This window comes from Tursiops truncatus, chromosome 10 (genome assembly GCF_011762595.2).
Source record: "Tursiops truncatus isolate mTurTru1 chromosome 10, mTurTru1.mat.Y, whole genome shotgun sequence".
NCBI lineage: Eukaryota > Metazoa > Chordata > Mammalia > Artiodactyla > Delphinidae > Tursiops > Tursiops truncatus.
In genome coordinates, this window is record NC_047043.1 from 92,002,744 (window position 1) to 92,023,354 (window position 20,611).

A 20,611-nucleotide genomic window follows, 5' to 3' on the forward strand; every position below is an offset into this window, starting at 1 on the left:
AACTCTTAAATATATTCTCCGTGTAATCAAGTTAAGAAATATCTGACGATACAGAGTAAAACGTCAGTTTGTATTTATCACTCTGATTCCTTTCTCACTTAACCATGTTCTGTGAACACCTCGTTGTATTAATTACCTCTGGATTTAGACTTCTGAACCACATATACTTCCTTGTCAGTTGTCTTCACAGCACATTGTTACCTGTTTTTTTCTGGGGTTGGGTCTCTTTAGATTTGATCCCATATGCTTTCTATACTTAAGGAGACCTGGGGTTTTTGGCCCACTGACACCTTAAATGCAGAATTTTATCGGACAAATAGTACCCAAAAAACAAACAATAATACAGGCTTATTTTGTTTTCCAGTAACTTTTAGGTTATTTTATGGAATTTCAAGTAGGCAGAATAGTGGTTGCATATACTTATTCTACTTTTTTTTTTTTTTGCCACACTGAGCGGCATGCAGGTTCTTCATTCCCCAGCCAGGGATCGTACCCGTGCCCCTGCAGTGGAAGTGCAGGATCTTAACCACTGGACTTCCAGGGAAGTCTTCATTCTACATTTGACCTAATCTTTCCATCTAAATTTAGAGATGAGGTTGAGATTGCTTCAGTGATTCGGCTATAACTGCACTGTGTCTGTTAAAAGTGTTCAGTGAACGTTTGCTGATGAATAGCTAGGGGATAGGCCCAGACTAGAATTAGGCCTTTGGAGATACGGTTGTGTACCCTTTGCATGATAACACACTGAATCTGAGTTAATTCCAAACATTCTGGGCTGGAGAGAGTGTTACTTGGGAGGTAGATATTTAAAACATAAGATGGTGGTTTAAATAGCTATGTGAATTAGCATAAGCTTGCGGTAACATAGTCTGAAAAAAATAAGCCTGGGCCCAGGAGAAATTAGCCTGTGGACAAGTAAGGTTGTTAATAGAAATTGATCATACAGTTGGAAGCTCACGTAGAGCTCTTTGCTGTCTATATTTTTTCTCTGACACTTTGAACATGAAGAGAATGCTAATCACGTCTATCTTCCATTACTGAGCTGTTTGAACGTATAGCACTGACTTAGCACAAAGTCAGCTCATGAGCCAAAGGCAAGATGGAGAAGTTTCTCACAGCAGATACATAAATGAACTGTGCATGGCTTTGAAGTTATTTGGGCGCATCTGTAGGCTTGAGCTAAACTCTGCTAACCTAAGATTGATAAATCCCTTCATTCATTCAACAAATATTTATTGAGTACCTACTATTTACCAGGACTTGGGTACATAGACTCCTAGGCATATAGCAGCGAACAAAATAGAAGTGGTCCTCACAAGCCTTTCAGTTTAATATGACAGATGGATATTCAATGAATAAGTACACAAACATTTTGCTATGATTTTATTAAGTGATATAAAAGATCCGAAAAGTATGTTACAAGAATTTAGCTTATTCGTGCAGTCAAGAGAAATTCACTGTGGTTGGGAGAGACGGTTAGGAGCTGGGTCACAGATTTCCTTAGTATAATGGGTCATACAACTCTTGCCGGCCATCTGCAGAGAAATTTGTAGATAATTGAGCGCTGAGAAGACAGTAAGGTGTGGAGGTTTGAAGCTGGATGTATTCTTTCCTGCAGAATTTTCCTCTCTGAGACGGATCACTTTTTGAACAGTGGTTGATACTACCACTATTTGTGTATATCCAGAAGTCCAGCAATGTAGACGTGGCCACTTATGCTGTTAATGGCCAAGTTACATTTTTTGGGATTTCATTAACCAGTGTTTCCTTTATCCCAAGTGTAGTTTTTCTTCTCCAGAATTTTGCTCAGAGTAACTTGGTAATCTGCGCCACCTTTAATTTATCCTTTTTTGGCTCTAATCACAAACTGAATTATTTATGTGGGACTAATTTAAAAATCCATCTTTTGCACCTTTCAGACAAAAATAGAAATACAGTGTGTAAACCACATAGGGCAAGGAAATCTCTCCCAAATTAGATCCTCCTGTGAGTTTAAATGTGGAAAAGTAGGTGCTATTTTTTTTATACTCAATTTTTTTTAAGATAAACTTAATTTTAGCATAGTTTTAGATTTACAGAAAAACCATGCAGGAAGTAGAGAGAGTTCCCATGTACCCCATACCAGTTTTAACCTCGTAAATTAAGAATCTAATGTTCTTTTTCTGTCCCAGGATCCCAGATTACATTTAGTTGTCATGTCTCTGTAGGCTCCTCTTGGCTGTGACAGTTTCTTAGACTTTCCTTGTTGTTTTGGGTAGTACTTGTCAGGGATTTTGTAGGGGAAAGTTCCTGGGAATTGTCTGATGTATTCTCGTGATGAGACTGGGCTTGTGGGTCTTGGGTAGGAATAGCACAGCGGTAAAGCCCAATTCTCAGAATATCATATCAAGGGTATGTACTGTCCACCTGGTTGAGGTTGCGTTTGTTAGGTAACTTCACTGTAAAGTTAATCTACCCCCACCCCTTTCACAGTTACTTTGGGAGGAAGTCATCCTGTATGGCCCCGTCTTAAGGAATGGGGTGTTAGGTCCTTCCTTCTTTAGGTTGGAATATCTACACAAATTATTTGGAATTCTTCTGCACACGAGTTTTCTCTTCCCTATTTATTCAGTCAATCAAGCAATCATTGATATCACTATGGACTCCTAAATATTTATTTTATACTTTGGGTTATAACCCAATATTTATTTTGTTACCCTAATTGTTTGAACTTTGGCCATTGAAAGCTCTTGCAGTTGGTTTCTATGCCCCTTTGATGTACCCCCATTATTCTGGGCTTTATGGAGTACTTTTTATTTTCTATTTTTTTTGTTCTCGTTACATAGAATGTTTTCTTTATTGCAACCATTGATAGCTCAGTGTATTATAAACCTTAAGGTAAGGAAAAAAGAACTCTCCACCAACCTTCTTGCCCAAAACCTGAAATGTCCAAATCGGAAAGATTATTCTACTATCTTATCTTGTTTTCCTTGACCTCCGGCCATCCCTGGTGGAAGATTCAAGTTGGTGAGTTTGTGCTTTGGGTGCTTTCCCTGGGGTGTCAGGAAAAATCAAGATCTGCAAATGTTTTCTGTAAATGGCAAGATAGTAAATATTTTCAGCTTTGCGATCCGCCCATGAGGTTTCTGTTGCAACTACTCAACTCTGCTTTTTAGTGTGAGAGTAGCTATAAGCAATATGCCAATGAATGGGGTGGTGGTTTTCCAATAAAGTTCTATTTATAAAAGCAAATAGTGACCTGGGGTTGGTCTGTGGGCTATAGTTTACCAATCCCAGGTTAAAAGAACTGCTCCTGCCAGGTGTTCAGGTCTTGTCATTGATTGTTTGGTCTTAGACAAGTAATTTAACTTCGAAGAACTTCACACATTCCTTAGCTCAGTGATGGGTGTAATAATAATATTAATGTTGGTCCCTTTCGTGTTTAGGGTTTAAATGATACAAACAGAGCACTGAGCACAATGCCTAGTACTTGCCTGTTAGCTGTTATTAGGGTGATTATATAATTTACTGCTAAACCAGGACTCTTGGGAAGGAAAGTGGGTGATATTAACAACTATGCTGGGACAACAGGTATAAACAGGGACTGACAACAGGTATAAACAGGGTGTATCCAAGAATTTGCAGCCATTCTTGTTATTATTGTTAGGACCCTCTCACTTACTAATGCCTCTAATTTTCTACAGATGTTCTGTTCTCCTGCTTCATAAGGCAGGACCCAGCCTAGGCTAATAAAATCACCCTTTCATCTTTCTCACCTTTCTTTTTTAATTTAATTTAATTAATTAATTTATTTTTTTGCGGTACACGGGCCTCTCACTGTTGTGGCCTCTCCTGTTGCGGAGCATAGGCTCCGGACGCGCAGGCTCAGCGGCCATGGCTCACGGGCCCATCCGCTCCGCGGCATGTGGGATCTTCCCGGAGTGGGGCACGAACCCGCGTCCCCTGCATCGGCAGGTGGACTCTCAACCACTGCGCCGCCAGGGAAGCCCTCACCTTTCTTTGATGTCAGCAAATGACCTGCTGTGTTGAGTCTGGGGCCACATTACTTGATCTTACTCAGCTTAGATACTTTATGTCAAAATGTGCATTTCCCTTCTAAGAATTGGCATGTGATGTTCTACACATGGTAAGATTTTATAATAGAAATTTAAAAAAAATGTCTGCCCCTCGTCTTGTACTGAACTTCCCAGGTCTTCTCGTGGGACTTGTGATTTGCTGTCCGACCTCCGGTTACTGTGAGCCTTTTGATCTCTACCTTCTGTGCCTGATGACCTTGTTCTGCCCCAGCTTGCCCACCAAATTACCCTCGTTAGGAAGAGTCTGTTATTTCCAGGAGATATAAGTCTTTTTTTTGTGGTGGTGAGTGTTTCATGTTCTCTTGGTGTAGAGGGAGGGAACAGAAAACTGGCTTAGAGAGGAAGAGGACACATTTTGCAGTGTTGGTCAGTATGGTCTTGACCTTGTGAGAGAGGGAGGTGGGTATTTATCAAAATGCAGGTTTCTGTTAGCCCCAGACACATGGGCTTTGATTCCTTAGCAGCGATGGCCAGAAATCAGCATTTCACCAAGTAGTCCTGATGGCTCTGTAGCGTACCCAAGTTTGAGAACCACAACACTAGAGTGTCTGTAAAGGGATTACAGATTGCAAAAAGCTATCTGGAGTGCTATTTTGTAGAGCACTTTCCCGGAGATCAAAGATCTCTCTTCTGTGCCAGAAACCACTAGTAAAGCTCTGACCCAAGTGAGCTTTCAGGACATTTTCTCTCTGATTACCTTCATCTTTGCCTTTTTTTCAACTATCTGCTAGCTAAGGGAAGTATGACAGGGTCTTCTCATTGGACAGGGAGAAAAGAGTTGGGGATGGGGCTTTATAGAGGCTTTGAAGAGTGAGAGGTGAGATGGCTGACAAAGTCTGGAAAAGTTCTCCAGCAGTGAGGGTGACTGTGAGGACCGGAGGGAAGTCCAGAGTAGGGAAGTTAGGTTTAGGAACGTCAAGAGTGTAAGGGAAGGTGGGGTTCAGGAACAGATGTAAATGTAGTTTAGTCTGTAAACAAAACACACGCTGAAAGAGATTGAAGGACAAATTTAAATCATCCTTGGTAGGTTTCTCTAGCAGGACTCAGAAGGACAGCAGGGAATTATTGAGGGTTTTATTTCAGGCATACATTGGTTTAATCATCGATAAATATTTGCCCAAATTTTCTTTCTGTGGTGTTTATTCAAAATGGGAAGTTATTTTGAGGTAGGCATTTCAGTGGTTTAAATTGCAGAGATTTCCAGTTGAATAGTGTCTTTGTTCATGTGGTTTTTTTTGTTTTTGCGGTACGCGGGTCTCTCACTGTTGTGGCCTCTCCCGTTGCGGAGCACAGGCTCTGGATGTGCAGGCTTAGCGGCCATGGCTCACGGGCCCAGCCCATGTGGGATCTTCCCAGACCAGGGCACAAACCCGTGTCCCCTGTATTGGCAGGCGGACTCTCATCCACTGTGCCAGCAGGGAAGCCCTGTTCCCCTTTTTTTTAAGGTCAGTTCTCAGAATTGTGGCAGCTTACGGCATGGCTACAGAGTCTGGTCATGATGCAGTGAACTTCTTCCACCTGGTGGGGGCTTCTATAAGACACCTATCTATAAAATAGTTTCTATAAAATAGTATCTATAAAATAGCTCAAAGGATATGGCTCAGAATGTTCTCTATAGCCCTTGAGGAGGAACTAAAGGTCCTTGACTTTGCTTAATGACTAAACTATTATTATTTTGTCTTGTTTGTCTGTTTTCCTTTGCTTCTGCATTTTCTCACTTCTCCGATTAAATTTATTATTTGACTAAAGTTTTTCTGGAGATGAAAGGCAGGTGGAGGACATGGTTGGGGTGAAGGGAAGGACCATAGGGTCCCACTCAGCTTCAGTTGGTCTGAGAAGGGACATCTGGTTGACCCTGTAGGTTGTGTCTGAGGAGCAATGGGAGATCGTGTGAATCATCAGTTTGAGGTTAGATTATAAAGATCCTTAAAAGCCAGACTGTATATTCTGTTGAAGGTCATAGGGATCTATATGGGATTTTGATATTAGAAGAGTAATGTGCTAAGAATTGTATTTTAGAAACATTTATTGATTTTATTTTGTTGGAAGGGTTGGGGGTTGAACTCACTAGAAAGAGTGAGGTGAGTTAAGAGGTTTTTGATAATGTGATCACAATAGGAGTCTGACAAAGGTGACCATTGTGGGAACATAGAGGAGAGAGGAGTGAAAAGACATTGCAGAAGAATGTCCTGAGTCCCTGGTACTCAGCCAACACCCTTTCATGGTTTACCTTATTCTGTCTCCTCAACAACTCTCTGAGGTTTTATTTTTATTTCTATTTTAGGGGTGAGGAAACCATAAAAGTTGCATGTCTAAAGGCCCATCACTAGTGAGTAAAGCGTATAGGATGGTGCTGTCCAATATAGTAGCCAGTAGTCACTTGAGGCTGTGTCAATTTAATGAAAAAGAAATATTTAAAAATCAGATCTTCAGATGCCTGCACCATGTTTCAAATGCCCAATACCTACATGGGGCTGGTGGCCACCATGTTGCACAACATAGACATAGAACATTTCTGTTATTTCAGAAAGTTGTGTTGGGCAGATTTGAACCTGGGCATTCTTACTCGTGAGCCCATGTTGTTAAGCAATCCACTCTACCACCTACTGCTGTGGTTTCTGGTGGAATAGCTAGGGTAAAGTGGGGAGCGTCAGACAGAATAGTGTAAGATTTTGGTGGTTTCTTTTTCAATACATTTGTTAATAAAATTGAATATAAGCCAGTATTTTAAGTTCTTTGTTAGGGTAGTTTAAATTATATCGGGGGGAAATAAGCCAGTATGAATTCAGGACAGTATACCTCTACATGTGGTATATTGCCTCACGGTAATACACCTTATGGTATGTGGTAATACACCATGTTGCCATATGGTAACAGTATGCCTTAGCCTCCTGAGAGGTACAGATGACAATCCGTGTGTCGTTGATGTCTCAGTTCTCCTTCAAAGATTCCATTTGGCAAGTTTGCAGCTTGGAAAGACAGCATAATCATGGCTGTAAGCCCTTTTCCCTCTCAGATTTCTCCTTGAGTGCCTCTTCAGCTCAGTTCTTCACTTTCAAATGGGCTACAAAAGTATTCCAAGAAGATGGATGTCTTCTTTCCCTGAGCACGATATTGCTAAAGGTAGGATGCCAATTAACGTTGCTGTGTGATACGGGCTCTGGGATAATGTTCACCTAGAAAGACGTTTATTTCCTTATTTCAAATGAAAATGGAGAATCTCACTGCTATTAGAGGGAGCTGGCGTATAATTCTTCAGCTAGCAGGTTAGTGATCTTGCATTTCCTATAAACAGGCACTTAGCCAAAACGTTTTATCAACTCATAACCTTAGGTCTCAGGGAGGCAGAACTTTTTCTGGAAGAGAGTGGCTGGGAGAGCCTTTCAAAATGCTGTTTGTGAGTTGTTTTGCTAGGTGGTATTATGCTGCCCCCTCTGCTTTGCATGTGTAAGAATCTTAAGCCTATAATAATGTGTGTGGGGGGTCCTCTTAACTGTGCTTTCCCCTAATTACCACAAGCCTATCATGCAGAATATTGGAATTCATGAACATGTATGATGCAGGACTGGCTTCTCTATTTTTGTTTTTTTTTTACACAGCAGGTTCTTATTAGTCATCCATTTTATACACATCAGTGTATACATGTCAATCCCAATCGCCCAATTCATCACCCCCCCACCCCCCCCCGCAGCTTTCCCCTTTTTGTGTCCATACGTTTTTTCTCTACATGTGTCTCAATTTCTGCCTTGCAAACCGGTTCTACTGTACCATTTTTCTAGGTTCCACATATATGTGTTAATATATGATATTTGTTTTTCTCTTTCTGACTTACTTCACTCTGTATGACAGTCTCAAGATCCATTCACATCTCAACAAATGACCCAATTTCATTCCTTTTTATGGCTGAGTAATATTCCCTTGTATATATGTACCACATCTTCATTATCCATTCATCTGTCGATGGGCATTTAGGTTGCTTCCATGACCTGGCTATTGTAAATAGTGCTACAATGAACATTGGGGTGCATGCGTCTTTTTGAATTATGGTTTTCTCTGGGTTTATGCCCAGTAGTGGGATTGCTGGATCATATGGTAATTCTATTTTTAGTTTTTTAAGGAAGTTCCATACTGTTCTCCATAGTGGCTGTATCAATTGACATTCCCAGCAACAGTGCAAGAGGGTTCCCTTTTCTCCACACCCTCTCCAGCATTTGTTGTTTGTACGTTTTCTGATGATGCCCATTCTAACTTGTGTGAGGTGATACCTCATTGTAGTTTTGATTTGCATTTCTCTAACAATTAGTGATGCTGAGCAGCTTTTCATGTGCTTCTTGGTCATCTGTATGTCTTCTTTGGAGAAATGTCTATTTAGGTCTCCTGCTCATTTGTGGATTGGGTTGTTTGTTTTTTTAATATTGAGCTGCATGAGCTGTTTATATATTTTGGAGATTAATGCTTTGTCCATTGATTCGTTTGCATATATTTTCTCCCATTCTGAGGGTTGTTTTTTCGTCTTCTTTATGGTTTCCTTTGCTGTGCAAAAGCTTTGAAGTTTCATTAGGTCTCATTTGTTTATTTTTGTTTTTATTTCCATTACTCTAGGAGGTGGATTAAAAAAGATCTTGCTGTGATTTATGTCAAAGAGTGTTCTTCCTATGTTTTCCTCTAAGAGTTTGATAGTGTCTGGTGTTAAATTTAGGTCTTGAATCCATTTTGAGTTTATTTTTGTGTATGGTGTTAGGGAGCGTTCTAATTTCATTCTTTTACATGTAGCTGTCCAGTTTTCCCAGCACCACTTATTGAAGAGGCTGTCTTTTCTCCATTGTATATCCTTGCTTCCTTTGTCATAGATTAGTTGACCATAGGTGCGTGGGTTTATCTCTGGGCTTTCTATCTTGTTCCATTGATCTATGTTTCTGTTTTTGTGCCAGTACCATATTGTCTTGATTACTGTAGCTTTGTAGTATAGTGTGAAGTCAGGGAGTCTGATTCCTCTAACTCGGTTTTTTTCCCTCAAGACTGCTTTCGCTATTTGGGGTCTTTTGTGTCTCCATACAAACTTTAAGATTTTTTGTTCTAGTTCTGTAAAAAAAAAAAAAAATGCCATTGGTAATTTGGTAGGCATTGCAATGAATCTGTAGATTGCTTTGAGTAGTATAGTCATTTTCACAATATTGATTCTTCCAATCCAAGAACATGGTATATCTCTCTGTTGGTATTATCTTTAATTAGTTTCATCAGTGTCTTATAGTTTTCTGCATACATGTCTTTTGTCTCTCTAGGTAGCTTTATTCCTAGGTATTTTATTCTTTTTGTTGTAATGGTAAATGGGAGTGTTTCCTTAATTTCTCTTTCAGATTTTTCATCAGTAGTGTATAGGAATGCAAGAAATCTCTGTGCATTCATTTTGTTTCCTGCAACTCTACCAAATTCATTGATTAACTCTAGTAGTTTTCTGGTGACATATGTAGGATGCTCTATGTATAGTATCATGTCATCTCCAAACAGTGACAGTTTTACTTCTTCTTTTCCAATTTGTATTCTTTTTATTTCTTTTTTTTCTCTGATTGCCATGGCTAGGACTTGCAAAACTATGTTGAATAATAGTGGTGAGAGTGCACATGCTTGTCTTTTTCCTGATCTTAAAGAAAATGTTTTCAATTTTTCTCTATTGAGAATGATGTTTGCTGTGGGTTTGTCATATGTAGCCTTTATTATGTTGAGGTTGGTTCCCTCTGTGCCCACTTTCTGGAGAGTTTTTATCGTAAACGGGTGTTGAATTTTGTCAAAACCTTCTTCTGCATCTATTGAGATGATCATATGGTTTTTCTTCTTCAGTGTGTTAATATGGTGTATCACATTGATTTGCATATATTGAAGAATCCTTGCATCCCTGGGATAAATCCCACTTGGTCATGGTGTATGATCCTTTTAAAGTGTTGTTGGATTCTGTTTGCTAGTATGTTGTTGAGGTTTTTTGCATCTATATTCATCAGTGATATTAGTCTGTAATTTTCTTTTTTTGTAGTATCTTTGTCTGGTTTTGGTATCAGGGTGATGGTGGCCTCATAGAATGAGTTTGAGAGTGTTCCTTCCTCCAAAATTTTTTGGAAGAGTTTGAGAAGGATGGGTGTTAGCTCTTCTCTAAATGTTTGATAGAATTCACCTGTGAAGCCATCTGGTCCTGGACTTTTGTTTGTTGGAGGATTTTTAATCACAATTTCAATTTCATTACTTGTGATTGGTCTGTTCATATTTTCTGTTCCTTCCTGGTTCAGACTTGGAAGGTTATACCTTTCTAAGAATTTGTCTATTTCTTCCAGGTTGTTCATTTTATTGGCATAGAGTTGCTTGTAGTAGTCTCTTAGGATGCTTTGTATTTCTGCGGTGTCTGTTGTAACATCTCGTTTTTCATTTCTAATTTTATTGATTTGGGTCCTCTCCCTCTTTTTCTTGATGAGTCTGGCTAATGGTTTATCAATTTTGTTTATCTTCTCAAAGAACCAGCTTTTAGTTTTATTGATCTTTGCTATTGTTTTCTTTGTTTCTATTTCATTTATTTCTGCTCTGATCTTTATGATTTCTTTCCTTCTGCTAACTTTGGGTTTTGTTTGTTCTTCTTTCTCTAGTTTCTTTAGGCGTAAGGTTAGATTGTTTATTTGAGGTGTTTCTTGTTTCCTGAGGTAGGCTTGTATAGCTATAAACTTCCCTCTTAGAACTGCTTTTGCTGTATCCCATATGTTTTGGATCATCGTGTTTTCATTGTCACTTGTCTCTAGGTATTTTTTGATTTCCTCTTTGATTTCTTCAGTGATCTCTTGGTTATTTAGTAATGTATTGTTTAGCCTCTGTGTGTTTGTGTTTTTCACGTTTTTTCATTTGTAATCTCATAGCACTGTGGTCTGAAAAGATGCTTGATATGATTTCAATTTTCTTAATTTACTAAGGCTTGATTTGTGACCCAAGATGTGATCTATCCTGGAGGGTGTTCCATGCACACTTGAGAAGAAAGTGTAATGTGCTGTTTGGATGGAATGTCCTATAAATATCAATTAAACCTATCCGGTTTGTTGTGTCATTTAAAGCTTGTGTTTCCTTATTTATTTTCATTTTGGATGATCTGTCCATTGGTGTAAGTGAGGTGTTAAATTCCCCCACTATTTTTGTGTTACTGTCGATTTCCTCTTTTAGAGCTGTTAGCAGTTGCCTTATGTTTTAAGGTGCTCCTATACTGGGTGCATATATATTGTTATATCTTCTTCTTGGATTGATCACTTGATCCTTATGTAGTGTCCTTCCTTGTCTCTTGTAACATTCTTTATTTTAAAGTCTATTTTATCTGATATGAGTATTGCTACTCCAGTTTTCTTTTGATTTCAATTTGCATGGAATATATTTTTCTATCCTTTCACTTTCAGTCTGTATGTGTCCCTAGGTCTAAAGTGGGTCTCTTGTAGACAGTATATATATGGGTCTTGTTTTTGTATCCATTCAGCAAGCCTGTGTCTTTTGGTTGGAGCATTTAATCCATTCACGTTTAAGGTAATTATCAATATGTATGTTCCTATGACCATTTTCTTAATTGTTTTGGGTTTGTTTTTGTAGGTCCTTTTTTTCTCCTGTGTTTCCCACTTAGAGAAGTTCCTGTAGCATTTGTTGTAGAGCTGGTTTGGTGGTGCTGAATTCTCTCAGCTTTTGCTTGTCTGTAAAGCTTTTGATTTCTCCATCGAATCTGAATGAGATCCTTGCCGGGTCAAGTAATCTTGGTTGTAGGTTCTTCCCTTTCATCACTTTAAGTGTATCATGCCACTGCCTTCTGGCTTGTAGAGTTTCTGTTGAGAAATCAGCTGTTAACCTTATGGGAGTCCCCTTGTATGTGATTTGTCATTTTTCCCTTGCTGCTTTCAATAATTTTTTTTGTCTTTAATTTTTGCCAATTTGATCACTATGTTTCTCGGCATGTTTCTCCTTGTGTTTGTCCTGTATGGGACTCTCTGTGCTTCCTGGACTTGGGTGGCCATTTCCTTTCCCATTTTAGGGAATTTTTCGACTATAATCTCTTCAAATATTTTCTCGGGTCCTTTCTTTGTCTTTTTTCCTTCTGGGACCCCTATAATGTGAATGTTGTTGCGTTTAATGTTTTCCCCGAGGTCTCTTAGGCTGTCTTCATTTCTTTTCATTCTTTTTTCTTTATTCTGTTCTGCATCAGTGAATTCCACCATGGTGTCTTCCAGGTCACTTATCCGTTCTTCTGCCTCAATTATCCTGCTATTGATTCTTTCTAGTGTATTTTTCATTTCAGTTATTGTATTCATTTCTGTTTGTTCTTTAATTCTTGTAGGTCTTTGTTTAACATTTCTGCGTCTTCTCTGTCTTTGCCTCCATTCTTTTTCCGAGGTCCTGGATCATCTTCACTATCATTATTCTGAATCCTTTCTCTGGAAGGTTGCCTATCTCCACTTCATTTAATTGTTTTTCTGGGGTTTTATCTTGTTCCTTTATCTGGTACATAGCCCTCTGCCTTTTCATCTTGTCTATCTTTCTGTGAATGTGGTTTTTGTTCCACAGGCTGCAGGATTGTAGTTCTTGCTTTTGCTGTCTGCCCTGTGGTGTGGCTTCTCTGTTGTTTTGCCTCCATCAGGTTTCCCCTTTTCCAAGCTCATCAGAGTATAATTTGGGGTGTATGATTTTTTTGTGTGTTGCTTTGTAGCAGAGTTATAATCGGGCCAATTTATGGGTGCAGAATCCTACCTTTAGGAAGCTTCAAAATATTTCCTGAGAAATCATCTTTTTCTTTTTCCAAGGAAGATTACAGTCACTTTGTAGTATAGCTTTTTGTTGCATCCTGGACCATCACTTAATAAAGCACCAACTTTTCTCTTTCTGATTTACTTCTCTCTGTATGGCAGACTCTAGGTCCATCCACATCTCTACAAATGACCCAATTTCAGTCCTTTTTGTGGCTGAGTAATATACTATGGTATATATGTACCACATCTTCTTTGTCCATTCATCCTTTGATGGACATTTAGGTTGCTTCCATGTCCTGGCTATTGTAAATAAAGCTGCAGTGAACATTGGGGTACATGTGTCTTTTTGAATTATAGTTTTCTCAGGGTATATACCCAGTAGTGGTGTTGCTGGGTCATATGGTAGTTCTGTTTTTAGTTTTTTAAGACCCTCCATACTGTTTTCCATAGTGGCTGTCTCAATTTACGTTCTGATCAACAGTACAAGAGGGTTTCCTTTTCTGCACACCCTCTCCAGCATTTATTGTTTGTACATTTTTTGATGATGGCCATTCTGACTGGTGTGCAGTGATACCTGATTGTAGTTTTGATTTGCATTTCTCTGACAATTAGTGATGTTGAGCATCTTTTCATGTGCCTCTTGGCCATCTGTATGTCTTCTTTGGTGAAATGTCTATTTAGGTCTTTGGCCAGTTTTTTGATAGGTTGTTTTTTTCATACTGAGCTCCATGAGCTGTTTGTATATTTTGGAGATAAATCCTTTGTCTGTTGCTTTGTTTGCAAATACTTTTTACCATTATGTGGGTTGTCTTTGCGTCTTGTTTATGGTTTCCTTTGCTCTGCAAAAGCTTTTAAGTGTTATTAGGTCCCATTTTCTTATTTTTGTTTTTATTTTCATTACTCTAGGAAGTGGGTCATAAAAGATCTTGCTGTGATTTATGTCAAACACATATATGTGGAATCTAGAAAAATGGTACAGATGAACCTATTTGCAGGGAAGGAATAGAAATGCAGACTTACAGAATGCATGTGTGGACATGGGGGGAAGGGGAGGGTGGGATGAATTGGGAGATTAGGTTTGGCATAAATACACTACCATGTGTAAAATAGAAAGCTAGTGGGAACCTGCTGTATGACACAGGGAGCTCAGCTTGGTGCTCTGTGATTACCTAGATGGATGGGATGTGGGGGAGGGAGGTCAAAGAGGGAGGGCATATGTGTATACACATAGCTGATTCATTTCACTGTACAGCGGAAACTAACACAACATTGTAAAGAAGTTATACTCCAATAAAAAAAAAAGTACTACTTATTGACAAAAATGAATTGTGCTCACGGAGAATGGCTGTTGTTTTGCCTCTAGGTTTGTTTCTGGATTTGTCCACATTTTGCATCTCCCTCCCATACATGGGACATTGATCTGAATCTTCAGATTCATCTGAATTAAACTTCCACCTCATACAGCAAGGAGAGTCCTGCACTCTGGATGAAGATAGTATGGAGAGTTTCCATGTTACTTAATGCCTAAAACTAGAGTTTTTATTAGTAAGCCGTTGTTCAGAAATCGTGCAGTGGATGCTATGCTTCTAGTTAAATTGACTTACATGAATATGTAAGGGTTTCCAGTGTTAATAACTCGAAGCGTTTCCAGTGTTTTGTACTGGGAAACTTCAAGGAACAGAGTATCTTATTTGACTCTAAACAGTTTGCTTTGGTTTTGGTAGCTGGTAGATTCAGGTGGAGGATAATGTTCTTCCTTGGTTACTGATCCAGAAAACAGTCTGCTCTCTGAGTAGTGCTAAGTGTGTAGGATCCTTCTGGAATGTCAAAGTTAATCCCATTACCAGTCAGGATGCTATGCAGAGCGTGTTATCCCCAAACCTAACACTGCCATCTTGGAAAGGAAAAGAGGTCATGATAATGTGGGACCTAAAATTTGGGGGGAGTAAGAAAATTGGGAAATCAAAAGCTACTTTATTCTTACCAAGAACAGTCTCCTCCCCTCCTTTTTGTACTTTTTCAGTGAGACTTAAATAGATTCCAATGCTCAGTAAACTCTTCAAAAATTTATCTACCTCTCTTTGCTTTTGACACCCATTGTCTAACCACCAGCCTTCTAGAAAACCAGAGACCAGTAATGGTAACATTAGTGAAATTACTTAATCTCTCAGATTCTTTATCTAAAAATTGGAATGAATCATACTGATCTGATAGGATATGTATTAGAACTGCTATAAGAGAATACCACAGACTAGGTGGCTTAAACAACAGAATTTATTTTCTAACAGTTCCAGAGGCTTTAAAACCCAAGACCAAGGTACTGGCAGGGTTGGTTTCTCCTGAGGCCTCTTTCCTTAGGTTGTAGACAGAGGCCTTCTTGCTGTGTCCTCACAGGATGCTTTCCTCTCTGTGTGTCTTCCTGTTGTCTGTTCCTCTCCCTATAAGGACACCAGTCCTATTAGATTAGGCCCCCACCATTATAACCTCATTTAACCTTAATTATCTCCTTAAAGGCCCCATCTCCACATACAGTAACATTAGGTGTTAGAACATCAACATATGAATTTGGGGGGGACACAATTTAGCCCATAAGTGTATTTTCACGATTAAATGAGGAAATAGATGTGAAGTATTATCCCAGTGTCTAACACATAGTGAATGCTTAATACCAAAACATCCTCAGTTTATTGAGTACCTGCTGTATGCCAGGCGCTATTCTGGTGCTAGAGATATCAGTGAGCGAAGCAGATGCACGTTTGTGCTGTCATAGAGTTTATATTGTGTTGCGGTTGGTTATCATTTGCAAGACAATAAATAACAACTCATAGAAACCTTCTTTTATGGTTGCCTAGAAATTTTGGGGGGTTTCTTGTTGGTAGAGCATAGTCAGTACACTGTAGAGAAGAGGCTCTGGACTAAGATGGAGGTTTGGAGTCTTTTCTGGCTCTGGCTAACTGTGGACCTTGACCATTACTTAACTTCTTTGGGCCATTTTTCTTTTTTTCTTTTTCTTTTTTATTTTTGGCTGTGTTGGGTCTTTGTTGCTGCACCCAGGCTTACTCTAGTTGCGGTGAGCGGGGGGCTACTCTTTGTTGCGGTGTGTGGGCTTCTCATTTTGGTGGCTTTTCTTGTTGCAGAGCAAGGGCTCTACGTGTACAGGCTTCAGTAGTTGTGGCACACGGGCTCAGTAGTTGTGGCTTGCGGGCTTAGTTGTTCCACGGCATGTGAGATCTTCCTGGACGAGGGCTCGAACCTGTGTCCCCTGCATTGGCAGGCGGATTCCTAACCACTGCGCCACCAGGGAAGTCCAGGGCCATTTTTCTTGAGCTACTTTCTTTGTAAAAGGAGGCTGGCCAATGGCCATTCTTATCCTGCAGAAATCTGTACGAGTTCATGGAGGCATTTACATTCAAGATTATACCTAGCTTGGGCTTCATATTTCAGAATGCATTTACAGAAAATGTTATAAAGGACCCTGAAGTATTTTTCTCTATGGAATGACTTCAATTACTTTGATTTTAAAATCCATACTTGGCATAGGAAAAATAAATCTCATCTGAGCGGCAAGTGTTCAGGATGAGAAAACGAATCAGGTTGATGCTTTGAATATCAAAGCACATTAACTTTAGTTTAAAATTTTGTGCTGTGTTACTGAATTGATTGTATGTCATAACTATACAGAGCAGAAAACTAACTTCTCAAAAACAGATTTCACAGAAAGCCGAAAACAATAAGCATGAGATGGATGTTTACAGATGTCCAAAGTTTCATAACTTTGCAACACATGGATGTTTCCTATATTAGAGACAATACCCAGTAAATGAATTTCCATTTCAAATAAGTTGCTCTTCCATTTGGTTGTTCCGTACCCCATCCCAAGCCATCTGCATGGTCTTTTATAAATGGCATATCATTTTTATAGAAGCCTTTTGTGTCTTCTAAATTTTAAAACAAATTACGTTGCCAAAAATATCTCTAAGGATTTATGATTATAGACTAAAACAACAGCAGGTTTATGGGTTAACTTAACAGTTCCCAAGCCAGAACATACATTTTCTGGATACGTGTACCACTTCTTATTCTAGGCCTTTGTTATCAGATTTTTATAATTCTCAGCATCATGACAACTACGTCATGCCTTAGCAGTGTGACTCAGGGCAACAATTACCATGCTTCTTTTCTTTAGCTCTGTATCCCTTTTCAGGGTAGCTTCTTATTTTCCCTGATACCTTTCATCCCTCTTGCTACCTCCCAATCAGAATAAACTGGTAGATTCTCATAAATTCAAGAACCGAAAGATTCCTCTATTTAAAAATCGAGCATAGGAAACTTTTCCACTAGAAGGAGTTTCCCGTTCCTGCTTTTGGATATAATGAGTTGATTTTTTGTTTTATTCAATCCCTTTAGGTACGTATATTGAGCTCTATCATGTGCCAGTCTCAAGGTTAAAGTCAGGAGGAATCAGAGAAATAAAACAGTCCCTGCCCTGGAGAGGACCGTTCATGAAGAGATGAGATAAAAACATACAACCCCACCTATTTTTGCAAAAGAAGAGCAGTGGGGATTTAGAGGTTGCCAGGAGGAAAACTTGGTGCATTTTTCCTGGGGATCTCATAGCCTCTCAGAGAAGCTGATATTTAGATAAATACGGTAAAGAGTACTAGAAATCTGAAAAGTTCAGTGCTAGTTTAAGCCCTTGAACCTTGGTCTACTTCTACTGCAAGGTATTGCAATCAGGTCTCAGAGATGAATCTGACCTTGTCGAGTTCTGCTTATATTCCAGCTCGGATGTGAGTCTTGTCTGCAGGCAGTTACTGGGATAGGCCACCGGAGCAGGCTGTTCTGGGCACTCTTCCACCCGCCTCTGCTTCAGCTTCTTCAGGGCGGGTGAACATGACTGAACACGAAGGAGGATCTGTATGGGTGTCATGGGAGAGGAGGAAGATGCTCTATGCCTTCACGTTACCAGGGTCCTTGGCTCTGGGCGTCTGTGGTACAGCTCAGGGGATAGGAGAACGGGCTCTTGTTCCTGTGTGGATGACAGTCATGGGGCGCTCCTGACTGCCACGCCTCCCTCCTGTGTTCTCAGCCGACTGCACTAAATTGATCACAGAATCCTTCCTTGTTGGGCTCAGGTGTGGCCTTGCTATCCTTCTCAACACAGTGCTTTGGGCAGCCACTAAAAATTGATCATGAATTGGCATGTGAATTGAAATGATTTGACTTTCCTTGTCCTAGAATTTTAGAAAAAGAAAAGGTTAAACGTGGACTCAACTCATGGGATTCTAAATGATGAGACTTCGCTCCCATCACCTCCCCTCTTGATGAAGACGGCAAAGCACACAGGCTTAGGAGAGAAGCCTCTTTCAGGAATAGGTACATTGGGTGGTGTGTCCCCAGTGGTTTTCTTCTTGGGAACCCACACAGACAGAGATTACAAGGGAAAGCACTCCTGCTGATTTAAGAGAAGAGAAACAGGTATTAGGGACAATCAGTGCAGTCAGGTAGCTTATGTATGGGAACCATTTTAAGCTTGAAGTTTTCTTCTGTTATGGGGCAAAAATATGTGTTGAAAGGGCTTACATGCAGTCCTAAAAAGTGTTTTCTTATTCTTACACATCTTTCTCAAGTTCCAAAGTCCGACCACACCTGAAAACTCACCCAAGTCTCCCATGCCCCAGGACAGCTGGGTTATGCATCCTCCTGAGATCATTCCCACCTCTGAACCCTTGTACTCTTGTTCTCAGAAACACTCATCTGTACTTAATTACATACTGTCTTGGGATTGTTTATTGTTTTCAGGAAGAATCCTCTCATTTCGTGAGGCAAAGGAGCAATTCCCCTCTGGACAGCTCTCATTGTTGGTTTAAGACTAATGATGATAAAAATTTATAAAGTGAAGAAAGGAGAAATGGAGAACGTGTTATTTTAGTTTCCTAAGACAAGGGCTTCCCAAAGCTCTGCCGGAGGAACTATGTTCCTGTATAACAAGGAAAAACGAAGTTCCATGGCCAAAACCTATGGAAAAAGCTGAGTTAGGCAAAACTTGATAATAATAAGACAAAATGAATCATTGCTACCATGTATCAGGGACTTGCCAGATGCCAGACATTCTGCTAAGTTCTTTATACACATCACTTCATTGAATTTCCTCAACAATTTTATGAGGGACGGATTACGTCATTCTCATTTTTGTAGGTGAGTAAATAGAAGCTCAGAGAGGTTCAGCAATTTCCTCAAAATTCATAGCCAATAAATGGGGGAGCTAAGAATCACCCTGAAGTCTGTCTGAGCCTCATGCCAAGCTCTACTCACAAGGCTTTTTTCTTATACTTAGAACCCCCCAAAGCTTTTTATACTTTTATATGCAATTGGAATCTCCAAAAGAAAGGTAGATCAGACACCATTTCCAAGCATATTTTCAGAAACCATTTTTTCCCTCAAATTATCTTGTGTGACTACCGCTCTGAGGAATATGTCTTGGGATAAGTAGAACTTAGGTGTTATTATATGTAGAGTTTTATCTTTATTAACACACTTTCATAGTCATGGTGTCATTTAATTCTCCTAACCTTCCCACAAGGTACACTAGGTATTAATACACCCATTACACAGGGGGAATTTAGATACATCAAATTCAAGTAACCTTCTCAAGTTTCACGTTAAATCATGGAAGAGTAGAGGTTGGAATATAGCCACTTAAGGGAGATCAAGAGAGTATAAAGTGAATTCTCACCACTTTTACTGCTGGTTACCAGGATATGGTGGAGATGAATTGTATTTTTATAACAATAGTCAACCTTCACTAACTTAAAAATGAAGTTGGAGATACATTACATATTTTCTCTTTCTAGGGTTCTACCATGCTTTTGAAACCTATTTATGTTAGAGAAGGGAAGGGACTATTAATGGGATGGAAATGTAGAGTAGAGCTTGCCAAATAGGAAGGGGTGAAAGAATGGAAGAAATAGACCATTGATAAATATGGACTATATTTGAAAGAGAACTTTTCAGTTAAACTTCAAATGTGTTTGAGTTCAAACTAAGCAAAATACCTGTACTTATATGTTGGGTAAACGTTCTTCAATCTGCTTGTTTGAGGAAGATACGTTTTGCCTTTGCTGGACCTCTGATGAGCACAAACAGAATTCTTAAGTGATAAAACGTCACTATAATTGATGGCCTTAAAACAGTCTTTTTTCCAATATCATCGTTTTCATTATAAGCTTTCATTCAGGTGGTAGCTTGTTAATTGAGTGAAGTTGCTTAATCTCTTGCTGACAAGTACACGTTGTTCAAAGCCGACTATTACATAATGCTACTTGTTCATCATACTCACCTCTATGGATTTTTTCACCTGGATTCACAGTAGCATCCTCATCATCATTTTAAATGTCCTTACAGTTGCTTGTGTTTAACACCACCATTTCCTTGTCACCCAAGGAAAGCATATCTGGTGTATTATGGTTAAAGTTCAGCATTTCTTCAATGACAGTTCCTTTTCGTTTTCTCATTTTTTTGGTAAGCAAGGTTGTTTATCTTCTTTTCATTATGTGCATTGAGTCCTCCAAATCTTCACGGGCAACCTCATTTTCAAAACTTCATTTTCACAGTCTGTGTCAAGCCTTTGTTAATGTTTTGATTGATCAACATTGTTCTGACATTAACGACTGTGTAAATTGCATCTTCAAGACTGAACTATTTAAGGAAATCTTGAATTCCTTAGTTCCCTGTTCAATGTAGCAAGCATAGAATTTTTAAAAGAGTATTTGTAGTTATTCTTTA